Genomic DNA, 12,510 nt, shown 5'->3' on the forward strand with positions numbered 1-12,510 from the left:
GCTTTTCAACTTATCATGATAATAATGCGACACTCATCATATACACATGATAAGTGACTACATGATAAAAATTTTTACGGGTAATATTTTGCAGGTGCTTGATGGTGATGCTAAACATATATAAATGATTATTCTTGCTATTTTATTGATGTCTATTTCAAAAAGTTTATTTTTCCATAGAGGAATATCCTATTAGAAATTTGATTTTATAGCATTTACAAGAGATGTATGTTGGGTAAAATAGATGATTGTGATTGACAAGCCAATGACTGTAATCGTTCAATCAATTCAAAAGTCAATTTCGCGATATGAAAGAGAACTCAATAACAAAGCACGTTGTGAGGTTGATGTTCAGTTAACACAGCGACCGCCCCGATTCAGCAATTATTTCGAATGGATGGGAATCGTGGTTGGATGCACTTTGTGATGTTGATGATCCGAACAACACAGCCTGTTGTTGGCACTTTGCGATATTGGTTGATAACGATGTTGCGGTGGTCGGGTTAACAGCACAGTGTAGTCGGTAGGGGACTGGTATGTCGTCAGTATTAACACAAAGACGCAAAACGTCATGGCGGTACCATGACGGATTGTTGTGAGCCGGGATAAGTAACGCTAAATGATAGAATTAATGGACTATCCAAACCACCTCGTATTAAGGGTGGCAGACCCTACTAGGGATGGTAAGTTTTATAGTCGATTATTTCGGAAATCAACTTGTACAAAGAAAGCAATATGTTGCTGAGCTGAATTCGCCTCAATGTGCTACTCGAATCTTACTGTATCGTTTACATGTTAAGTTGCTTTTCTAGTGCAATTGAATGAATATTTCCTGAATCTTTAGTTCTTTTGGCATTAACAACCAAGACCACAACAAACCCAAGAATATCATTTGATGAATAGCATCCGGAATATTTTAATATTATGAGAAGTACAAATTGAGTCCATATTAAAAAAGGAAAAAGCAAACAAAACAAGCCACGAAGTACAGACGGAAATTGCTAACCTACGTCAAAGTAATTTGTGGTTTTCTATCAAAAAGAATGCTCACGTTTTGATAAATATATATTTTTTCTCATTCTGCTTATTGTTTCTCTCTTTTTTTTATAGCTTCCGCAAGATACACAAATCATTTTAGGCTCGAAGCATTTGGATAATATTGGATTTCCCAAATGCCGCTCTTACATCAGTATGGTGCTTTTCATAACACTTATTTCAATCTAACTCAAAATGAGTAAAAATTTATCATGAAAGATGTTGAATTAAAGAAAAATATGCTGATTATCAAGCATAGAGCATGTATTGGCTTGAGAAAAATTTCCTGCAACATTTCTTTCGTGGGGTCGTGCGGTTGGTACGTAATGTCGATAATAGTTGCATACCCCTCATTGTTCTTGGATTTGATGAAGCGAAACTAGGGTCAACTGGAAGGGAACATAGAAAAGGAGACTGGAACTCGAGGAGCATGATGGAGCTAATTTCATCCATGACACTTTATGGTCTTGTCAATAACATGACGAAGTAGCTGTAGGGATGTATCCAGGGTGGGGTATGAGAAGGTAGTCAAAAATCCTGACTACGCCCCTGAGTAGCGATGACCTGGTGATTACGTTGTGCTGCTCGGAAGAGGTTTAGCAATGAATTAATCTGTCAAGAGTGAAGTTGACCTCAAAAACCCCTTTTAAATGACCTTGCACACCCCTTTCCCTCTAAAATGTGAGTACAATATGAGTGACGACCCTCTCTATATTCCTTAAAAAAGAAAAGATTCATTGGATAGTTATAATATATTTTTATCACGTATCACAATGCACGTTAGCTTGTTCAACACCTCGTTTCCTGCCTTTCATTTCTCGATAATCTCATGTGGAAAGGAACATGGTAATGCAGATGTGAAGTATAACATAGGAATTGAATCGAAAAAAATAGAAGAGAAATCACTATGAGCTATTTCTTCTACATCAATAACAATAAAAATAGTAATATCACTTTCAAAAATATATATAACTTTTTAGAGAATTGCTTCATAATGCAGGAGCTTTCTAATTTATATCCTTTTATCTGAATGAGAAGTTCTGTATTATGTTTTAGAATTGAAATTTATGTTCGTCATTTTGTCAATTAGCTGAATTCAGCAATGTTTTCAATTTGGAGCTGAATTATGCTTTATTTGAGCTAAATACATCATTCTTCAACAGTTTATTGAATTAGCTGAATTCAGCACATTCAGAATTTTTTGTCTCAATTCAGTTCATTCGGTTTTACTTGTCAAACGGCTTTGTTTGTCTGAATTCAGCACATTTGGCTTTATTAATCTGAATTCAGCTTATTATTAAATTATTGTTCTAAGCTCACCATTATTTATTTTAGTTCAATTTTGCAAATTCAGCTAACTTCGCCTGAATTCAGCTTGATCAATATTCCTAGTCTTAATTCAGCTCAATGATGGCTTAAATCTGAATTCAGCACATTCAAACCATCCAAAACTGTGTTCATAAATTAAACACCACATCCTTTGATGACGTGAAAGCTATTCGCAAAGAATTATCCATCAAATCCAGATAAAAGCTCCAAAAAAATCGCACATCACAACTTATTTTCCACATCTTATCAAACTTGTCTTTGTAAGTATGTGATGCACACTATTGTTTGTCAGTTCTGTACATGAGAAATTTTTCATCAATCGCTTTTGTATATCGAAAATTGAAAATGCATCACTTCCTTCCTTCCTTACTATCCAAAACCTTTACAAATGACTCTTATGGAATTTCGAAAGCTTTTTTTTTAGTGATTGGGACATATACATATGTATAATATCTCCTCTCGAAATCACAGTGATGATGATATTGATGAAAACGATAACAAAGGATATGTGTACAGCATGGGAAGATAAATTAATGGAAAAATTGCTGTTCATTGCATTTGAATCAAGCGCGCCATTGTGCACGTCTTATGTGTAGCTAGTTCATGTGCATATCCATGATAAAGCCACAGGAACATGGATGTATATGCATGATAGTAATTGTAAGAATGTCATCAGACAATAATAGCAAATGCACATGATGTAATCTCTATGTCGAAATCTCTGTTAATTCACAATAATGTTGTCACGTAGCTGGAATGAGCAATAGAAAAAAAAGGAACGGAAAGATGAAGGGGGAGGGAGGTGAGGTAGTGAAGAAAAAAATGATAGGAAGGAAGCACATGTGACACATTTGTAATTACTTGTACAGTATGTAAAATATATATATATAAAAGTAGACAATATCACTTCTTTTGTCTCACAATACAATGCAATGGATATCCTCGCACAATATATATTTTCCAATTCACATGTATTGTATCGAAATGATGTACAAAATGAATTCTATGCAGCAGCACGAAGTGTAAAAGCAAAAAAGAGAAAAACTAAATTATTTTGTATATCTGTATAGCCAGTCATATAGCTTGAAGGCAGCAACAAATGAGTTGACACAAAATAAATGCTACCTATCTAGCGGAACATATAGTACATTAAACTATATGGCATACAGCAGGTAGCAGCATGAAAAATAAAAAAACATTCACCACATGATGATAAAGAATGTTAGGAAAAGAATAAAATGACAGGCACAAAAGGAAAAAAAAGTAAGGAGGGGAACAAAAAGCATATTCAACATTTAATTCCGTACGACAATTTACCTTTGCACATTTTCTCACAGTCAGCTATCAACAGTATCAACATCACAACCATAAGTTGAGCTGGATATATATAAATAGATGTGAATAAATACGTAAGAAATCAGTAATGAAACTTGAATACATATGTAGGTTAAAGGTGCATTTATTCCTTCCTTCCTTGGCTGGGACGCACGAAAGCCCAATGCCGCGCGTAGGGAATGTCTAAAAACAGTTTAATTCTTTGAAACCTTTTGCCAGTTTGGGATATTAAAGACTGTAGCGACCTTTGCATCTTCGTATATGTGCGCTGTTCCAGTGGTAGCCACAACCGTCCCGTACCATACCAAACCAATATAGGAGAAATTGGCTCTTGAATCTAAGAAATGGTAAAAGTGGTATGATTGTTGAGATTCGAACCCGAGTAGAGTCGACCTGGAAACACTGGGAAATTTATGAAATCCTTGCGCATACTTGGAGCATACATAGTTAGTAGGATATCCCAAAATTTCGGTTTTTGACGTATTTTCAAGAACACACATGAACCCTTAGTTGTTAGGATGGTCAAAGTGAGTCTAAACCTCTATTTGGGATTAGAATTTGTATTGACAATTTGGACTGCTCCTTACACATAGGTATTCCATACTAATGCCCTTTGCCACTTGCAGTCTTACTCCCTGATGAGATCAGAAGATTTTAGAATTGCCAGAACTTCACAAAAAATGGATTCTGATGATAAGGAATTCAAAATACAATACGATACATTCACGACTGGACATAAAACCGTTAGAACAAGTCCCTAACTAGACATAAATTGTCTTCGACTAGATTTTACGTATTTTTGTCCACTCCGAAATACTTGCATGCAGCATAAAATGACAAATAATCTTGTCAACCGCATGTCAAATTGAATCAAAAACATACAAAATGCTAATTTTTTCCAAAATTTTCCACGACTGTTTTCTCAGAAAAATGCGCTTACCAAAATAATAATATCACCTAGGAGAGACATTGAGCCATTGATTTTATTATTCATTACAATTCCATTTCGGTTCCCTCCATTGAATTCTCACGACAAGTGTAAATGGTAGTTGAAATAAAGAATGAAGAAAAAAAAACCTTTTTATATCATTTTATGAGTGATACATTTCATACAGTATCACATTATACCTACTGTGTTGTGTGAAACAATAGAAGAAGGAAAAAAAGATGTGAATAAAAAGGGACACCTGAGGAAAATGAAAATGAAAATAGAGAGATTTAAAGGTGAAACGCATATGGATCATTAAATTTGTCATTTGTATTTTACTCTGGCATTTTTCCAGCTTTTTTATTGGGTTCTGGTTTGGGATGTATTCAGGAATAAATTTCCCTTTCTACGGTGATTTTCAAGATTTGATAATATTTCTTGATGCCTCTAAGGGTCAGACACTCTAATGAACAGTACTGTACATTTCTGAGAGTGGCTGAGTGTCTGACCCTTGGATGCCTCATGCCCAACTCATTTTTTTTTTTTTTTTTTAAATAAACTTTTTATTCATTAAATTTTTAACTTAATTATGTACAAAGTTTGGATACATTTTATTTGTATTTAAATTTTTAAAGGATTCTGGCTTATCGCATTCATCACTTATTTTTTGATTTTAATTTAATTTATGTTGTGGTTTATTCGGTGTTTCGCGACGCAAGACGAGTGTTGAAATTCAATGGATAGTCCTCAATAGAGGGTATAGTATGTATTTGATATCCTTTCATCCAATTCTCAAGAATTTGTTTTGTAGTAAATTGATGTTTGTAGATGTGTTTTTGCCATCCGTTCAAATGCTGGACAGCCGTATGTGAAAATGGGTCTCACGGCTAACTTGTAGATGAGAAGTTTGTTTCGAACGTCTAAATGTGAGTTTTGCTGATGAGGGGATAAAGTAGTCTTAGTGCATGTGAGCCTGTTGGTCACATATTCTACATGCTGTTTTAAGGCAGTCGAATCATTCCCAGATATTTAGCTTCGGTTTCCCATTTGATGTTTTCGTTGAGGAATTTGATGTTGTCTCTAGGAATGCTGGAGTACCTATTGTGATGAATAAGGCTAGTCGTTTGAACCATTTGTTCATGTAGTACAGTTGTTGTAATGTGTTACAATATCGGCTGATTTTCTGCAGAATGATACAATGCAGTATCATCTGAAAATATTGTTAGTTGTTTCTCTTACAATATCATATGTGTAGATTTGTAGAGAGTTGGTGAAAGCACCACATTGATGGTACTCCAAATTTGATTTCATTGGTTTCTGAGAACTGAAATAGAATGAGAAATTCTTTCACTTAGGAAAGATCTTACAGTTTTTATAAGTGAAAACCCTAAATCATAAGAGTCCGTTATGGACTCTGTCAAATGCTTTCTCCAAAGGAAGATCATTCCTGTTGATTTCTTCCTTCTTAACATTTATGAGTTGGTGATGTTGATCGTCCTGTACGAAAACACTTTGATGTTGTTATCCTCCAGATGCTCGTTTATTCTATTCACAATATTTTGCTCACAGTCAAGCTATATAACTTCGTTTGCTGGTTTGCCAGGTATCGGGATTACTTTAGCTTTTTTCCAAACTTTCGGAAAATAGTCAAGTTTGAACCACGTGTTGATGGATGAATATATTCGAAGCCTAAGATTTGAGGAGTAAACATCGTCTAATCCTGGTGCTTTAGGAATTTCTTACATTTGTAAGTTCTGTGCAGTCACTATTCCAATGCTTCCTTCACTGCGTTGTCTATTCCTGGGTATGTACTGGGTTGCATGGATTTTCGTGAGACGAAAATAGTCACTGAGAACGCTGGCTTTTTCCTTATTAGAAACGTTCTATCTGCATCAATCAACGGTGCATCGATTTTGAACCTTTCTTGCACTTTGCAATCCTCCAACTGTTTGGTTTGAAATTTCTGAAAGCCGCTTATTCCAGTTTGTATAGTTCCTTAATTTTGTCTTTGATGACTTTCTGAAGAATGTTTAATTCAGTTTTGATTTATTATCTCTGCTAGTTGCCATCTTCGTCGAAGACTTTTTTCGTCCTGATCTTTGATTTCTGGTGTGAGCTTTGTCGATTCAAAATCTTTTTCTTCTTCACTGGTTTCTGGAATCCATTGAGTTCTGAGAATACTTCGAATGATGTTCTATCTCCTCTACGGTGTTGCATGGGTTTTCCAGAGTGCTGTCTTCGATGCGACGAGTTATATACGATTTGAATTTTTTCCATGGCAAGTCATATCTGTAGGTTGTCTGTAACTTGGATGTCCTGATTTGAAAATACACAGCGCAATGGTCACTCATTGCCTCTGTGCATTTTAGTTCTGTAGTGTTCAGACTAATCATCAGGTCGAAGTTGATACTTTCGTCGGATTTCTGGACAATACGTTGGTGAAAGTAATCATGAACTCCCCGGACATATCCGTAGTATTGTCCCGGCTTTGTTTGCTACGGACACTCTCGATGTTTTGCATTGAAGTCTCCGCAGATGTAGTAGTTTCCTCTGATGGATTTTGTTGATGTCATCTCTTAGATGATCGTCTATTTCCCTTCCTTTGCTTCCTCCTGGAAGATAGACGGATGTGGCAGCTTATTGATTCTTGATGAAGACTTTTATTCCGATGCATTCTATTTGCTTTGTGTTGTAACTTGGTTGAAGCTTTTTTAGATTTCTTTTGACAATGATCGCAACACCGCCTACTTGGTCTAAGCGCGATGAATTACGTAGTCAGGATGCGAGTCTACTTTGGAGTTTGGTTTTAGGAAATATGCACGCAACATCAACGTTTTGCATGCCAGTCGAAAATGCTAACATCTTATCTGCAAGGCTGTTAGCATTCCAGTAAATTACGTTGATTCTTTGGTGACTAATCCATGTTGACTCATGTAGATTTTGGCAACTTTTTGGCCGATGGCTTGTTGTACCTGTTCCTCTTTTAGGTACTCTGGCTTTTTGGTGATGATTTCGATGAATGAGTTGATGAAGAACATGCATTCATCGATGCCTTGGGCCCTTTGTAACCAATGAAGGTTCATATCGACCTTGTTTGTTTCTTAGTGAATTGAAGTCTAGGTCCATAATTTCTACAACCTGCGTTGAGTTCTGTTGGTGATTGTTATTGGTCTTTGGCTTTGACCTGTTGTTATTTCCATTTCTTCGTGATTTCCCTGATTTGATTTCTGTTGTGGATGATTATTTTGCGATTTTATGGTGACTGGTGCGGAGGTCTGGTTTTCTAGATGACCGGTTCTGGGATACTCCTACTGGTCTTTGTGAGTGTAAATGGATCAGATCCGCCTGATGACCTGCTAAAGATGTTGGTGGAGCGTCCAGCAGGATTTCGTGGAATCCTTTGTTGTTCACCTATCATTTTATCGTTCGTGATTTAGCTTTCCACATTTTTGTTTCCAGTTGCATTCTATGAGATTGCTGTATGTATACACTTTAGTACCTGTGTTGGTGTGAATCGAAATAGTAAGAACAGGTTTTTGAATCATGCTGTTCAATAAACAGATTAGTGGTTTGTTACAACCTGAGTTGTCCATGACCAAACTGCAAACATTTCGAACAGAAAGAAGGTCCGTTACGCCTGTTGATTTAAGACACAGTTAACCTTTCGAAGGTTACCTTCCTGTAAACGAAGGTAGTTCTGGTCGTCGTCGGATTTCGTGTCTCCTTTGTTTCATTGTCATTTTGACATTTTAACTGGTGATATGGCATTTTCCAAGTCTACGATCTCCATCATTGGAAGTTTTCATTGGTTCCTGGTTTGCACGTAGGTAGTTGTTTTTCTCTGAGGATTTGATGAATCTGTATTCAGTTGAATGGAGTTGATCCTTTTTGACCATTTTCAAAACTCCTGGGTTGGTTGTTGATCTGGTTCAAACCTTCTGATCTCCTGTCCTCCACCACTAGTTATATGGATCGGTGGTGGTTTTGGTTTCTGCTGTGATTTCATGATGATGATTTTCACTTTGTTTTGGTTGTTCTGGTGCTTTGCTGTTATCTCCGCTGAAGTTGAAAAATCTGTCATCGTTTTGGCATGAGAAGTCTTGTTTTTTGTTGTCATCAATGCTAGCACTAGATACTCTTTTTGGCTGGCGTGAAGATTTCAAGTTGGCTGCGACGTTTTTCTGCCCTTAATGGTTGGACGAATTGATCTTGTTGTCTGTTTTGTTTTGATTTTCCATAATGTCATGTTGCTTTTCGTTGTTTATATCCTCGGATGAAGTTGTCACGGGTGCTGAATCTTGTTGTTGAGATAGGTTGTTTTTCCGAAAGTTTTTGGTTACTTTCCTCGTTGTTGAGATTTGTTTTGTTTCTACCATTTTGCCGAACAAGTCAAAACACGTTTGAACAAGTTGAACTGAGATTCGAAACTTTAATCTCTGTTGTTGTTATCTGGAGCTTTTGAGAATTTTGAATTAATTGCGGAGCGAATTAAAAACACGTCTGTTCCCTTTGGCGGACCGATGTGAACTGCCTTGATGCCCAACTCATTGCTTTGTTTCAAATAAGCGCAAAAAACTAGAAATGGAGATGGCTGCGATAAGTCCATTTTCTCCCTAATTGTTGTCTACAGCACACAGTTACATCACTGTTGTTCCTAATAGCTTACGAAGCTATCAGATGCAAATTAAATACTAACTAAATATGAGCAAAAACTTTTCGTATCACAAAAAGTCAATATTAACTAAATGCTAAACTACATTTAATGAATATGTATTATTAAGGTACGAGAAAGTTCCACAAAAGAAAAATATTCAGTCATGCACATCAAATGTTGATCCAACTGAGCATCGAGAGAGCTGAATAATTGCTGACAACTGTTTGAATCCCGAGGGATATAAATGAAGAAGGAGTCTTAAGGGATCTTTTAAGTTTTTGTCATGGATACATTCATTAACATCAAGAGGTTCGTCTCCGTGGCCGAGTGACACAAATGAAGGAGGCTCTGCTATGGAGAAACATTGCGGCAGTTTCTAATTGGTGCTAATAAAAGAGCTTTAACGGATCCTTAAAAACTCCTTAGTTGAGCAATCTGCATTCGTATTACTCGAAGTAGTGAAGCTAACTGTCCGCTGAATAAAGATAGCTGGCTTTCACTTGATGTTAATAAACATATCCATGACGAAGACTTAAAGAATAAGTGGCGGAGCGTTCATCATTCCTGTCACTCGGGAATAACATAATTCAAAGTTGAATCATTTTGAATCATTCACTTGCTTGCTGATTTGGGTATGTATCACTAAACTTGCAGAAGTGCTCACCTAAGGGATTTAATGGCTTAAACTAATTTACGGTTGGGATAGGAATCCTTAGAGTTTTTTTTGGATAGATAAGTATTTGGATAGATATCTCAATATAATGAGTTTTGCTGGCTTATTGTATATCCCGTCCTTATGTATTACATCTTGATCTATGCATATCTGATGAACGAAGCTGAGATAGAAGAATGCTTAGAATCAAAATTCAACAATTGGCCTTTAGTTAGCTCTAGATAAACTACTGTCTTGGTGCAGGTTTCTGTTGGCTAGACATTGATTTTTCACATTTCTGCAGATTGATGCTGAACTTTTATTTAAAATATATTACTAATGGTAATATTACTTACTTACTTCATTATTGCATGATTGCAGATCAATTGTGATCATTTTCCCCATTGATGTCGACTAAAACTAGGTCTATCGCTAGCAACCGCTTGCCAAGGCTCGATTCTTAGTGCAATAATGTCTCTATCGACAGCTTGCATTCATGAGTTAAAGGACTTTCTTTAAGATTAGGTAGTATAATTTCTTGACCTCAGAGTGTGGCCGTCTCAAATTCAGTATTTCGACATTAGATTGTCGAAAAATTTGAACATTTCAAACTCAACTTATTTTAAAATAAAAATTTACGTTACGAAGAAAAGTTAAAGTAACGGTCAAAAAAATTTGAATTTTTTGAAAAAAAAAAAGAAAGGTAACGGTCGTTTTTTAGATAACACATCTCTGCTTGACCTCATTAAAAAACTTTCCAATATCCTGTCATATTTTCAAAATTAAACATTAAACGATTTTCAATAAATCATAAAAAAAATATTGAGTACCATCATAAATATCTACCAACCTTTTATCCTCCATACTCGTATATTCTTCATTTCTGCTGGGAAAAAAAATCAGCAAAATTCACATGAGAATGTCGTTTAACAATAAATTTTCTAGTGGTAAATTTCAATTAAAAATTTTTTTATATATACCCTTGAATCTATATATTGGCATTTTACTCGATCTATCTATCGCTCCTTTTTTCCCACTGTTTCTATTTTGTGCTTCCGACAGCGTTTTAATTAACCTTTTTCTCATGCTTTTACATTAAATGACTGTAAAATAATGAAATTTATCTCGTTAAAAATAAGTGTTAAAGTTGAAACAGAAAGAAGACTGAAAATATCGAATAGAAATTGAGAGGAAGGAAGGAAAGAGCGACAAAGGCATTTCGCCTTTTTAATTTATTGTCTTGGTTTTTGTGTGTCTCCTTATTCGGGGTGTGTATAGCGAATATGTTAGAATATATGTACAGTACATCCGCAAGACTATATTACAGGATGCAGGGATGTTTACATTGACTTTCAATTTATGGCTTACGATGTTTAATTGACTGTACAATGTATATACATTTATCGATGCTCATGTTGCACATGCATTAAGCAATTAGTTACTGATGTAAAGTCAATTAAATATTCATACATTGCATGGGGTGTTGATATGATATGAATCCCTGCAATTTGAAAGGTTCCCGACCGCACAAAGCCATCAAATTAATCTTAAACTAGTATATTGAAACAATATTTACGGTATTGCTGATCGGATTCCATTGAGAACGATAAATAAAAAAAAATATATTCCAGTTAAAGTATTTAACCGCTTCATTGATTTATGTGTCGTTACACCCCTCTTCTCATCTGACGTTAACATCAAACCGTCTAACTTTATTTACTACATATACTCGGAATCCTTTTCTCTTCCATTACTCTTTTCTTTCTTTCATATAACATATCACAATCTATCGCTTTAGATTATTTTGTTTCGATTTTTACTTCTTATTTTTCTATCTTACAACTTTTTTTGGGAGCAGTTTTGTGAATGTGAGGTGTGATCAGTGTTGCAGTTTGGACTTCTAGGCATATTACCAACCTATTACGTACTCAAACACGGTTAGCCACATATTGAAATGAATTGAAATTTGGTCCAAATTAAGGCAAATGAAGCAATAAATTCGATTAGAAATCAGTAGCATCTGATTAGCAATTAAAGTCATCAAGAAGAATTACTTAATTCCTTTGTTCCCGAACAGCACAAATTGCTTGATCGATCAAACATATGACACCAAATAGGGATGACTTTGCCCCTATGTATTTGTAATTCGAATGTAATTTGAACAAAATCCGGAACCATGCCCAGAATCAAGTTCGACGTGACTTTGGCATGGTTCTGGACTTAAACGAAATCCGGAACAAAGTCTAAAGTCAAGTTCGGCGTGATTCTGATTTGATTTCAAATTTGGATCGAATCTAGGATCATTCCAAAGTCATTCTAGTCTGGTGTTAGATATTGGATCGATTAACCGACTTGTACTATTCGGGGTTGATCTTACAGATAAATTGTGACCCATTACCCTATTTGAATCAACCTATTTTCAACTCTAAAACACGATAGGCTTTTGGGTAGATTCGAATATTAACCAAGAGATCATTCACAAGGGGGAAAAGGGGTGTTGGGAGTCAAACATATATTCACCCCTAGTTCTTAAGGGGATCCAGATTTTGTTGCACCTTTCCTATTTAAGGATCAACG

The sequence above is a fragment of the Chironomus tepperi genome, unplaced genomic scaffold (genome assembly GCF_022539635.2).
Source record: "Chironomus tepperi strain 1889 unplaced genomic scaffold, CSIRO-AGI_Ctep_v1 contig_12, whole genome shotgun sequence".
Classification (NCBI taxonomy): Eukaryota; Metazoa; Arthropoda; class Insecta; order Diptera; family Chironomidae; genus Chironomus; species Chironomus tepperi.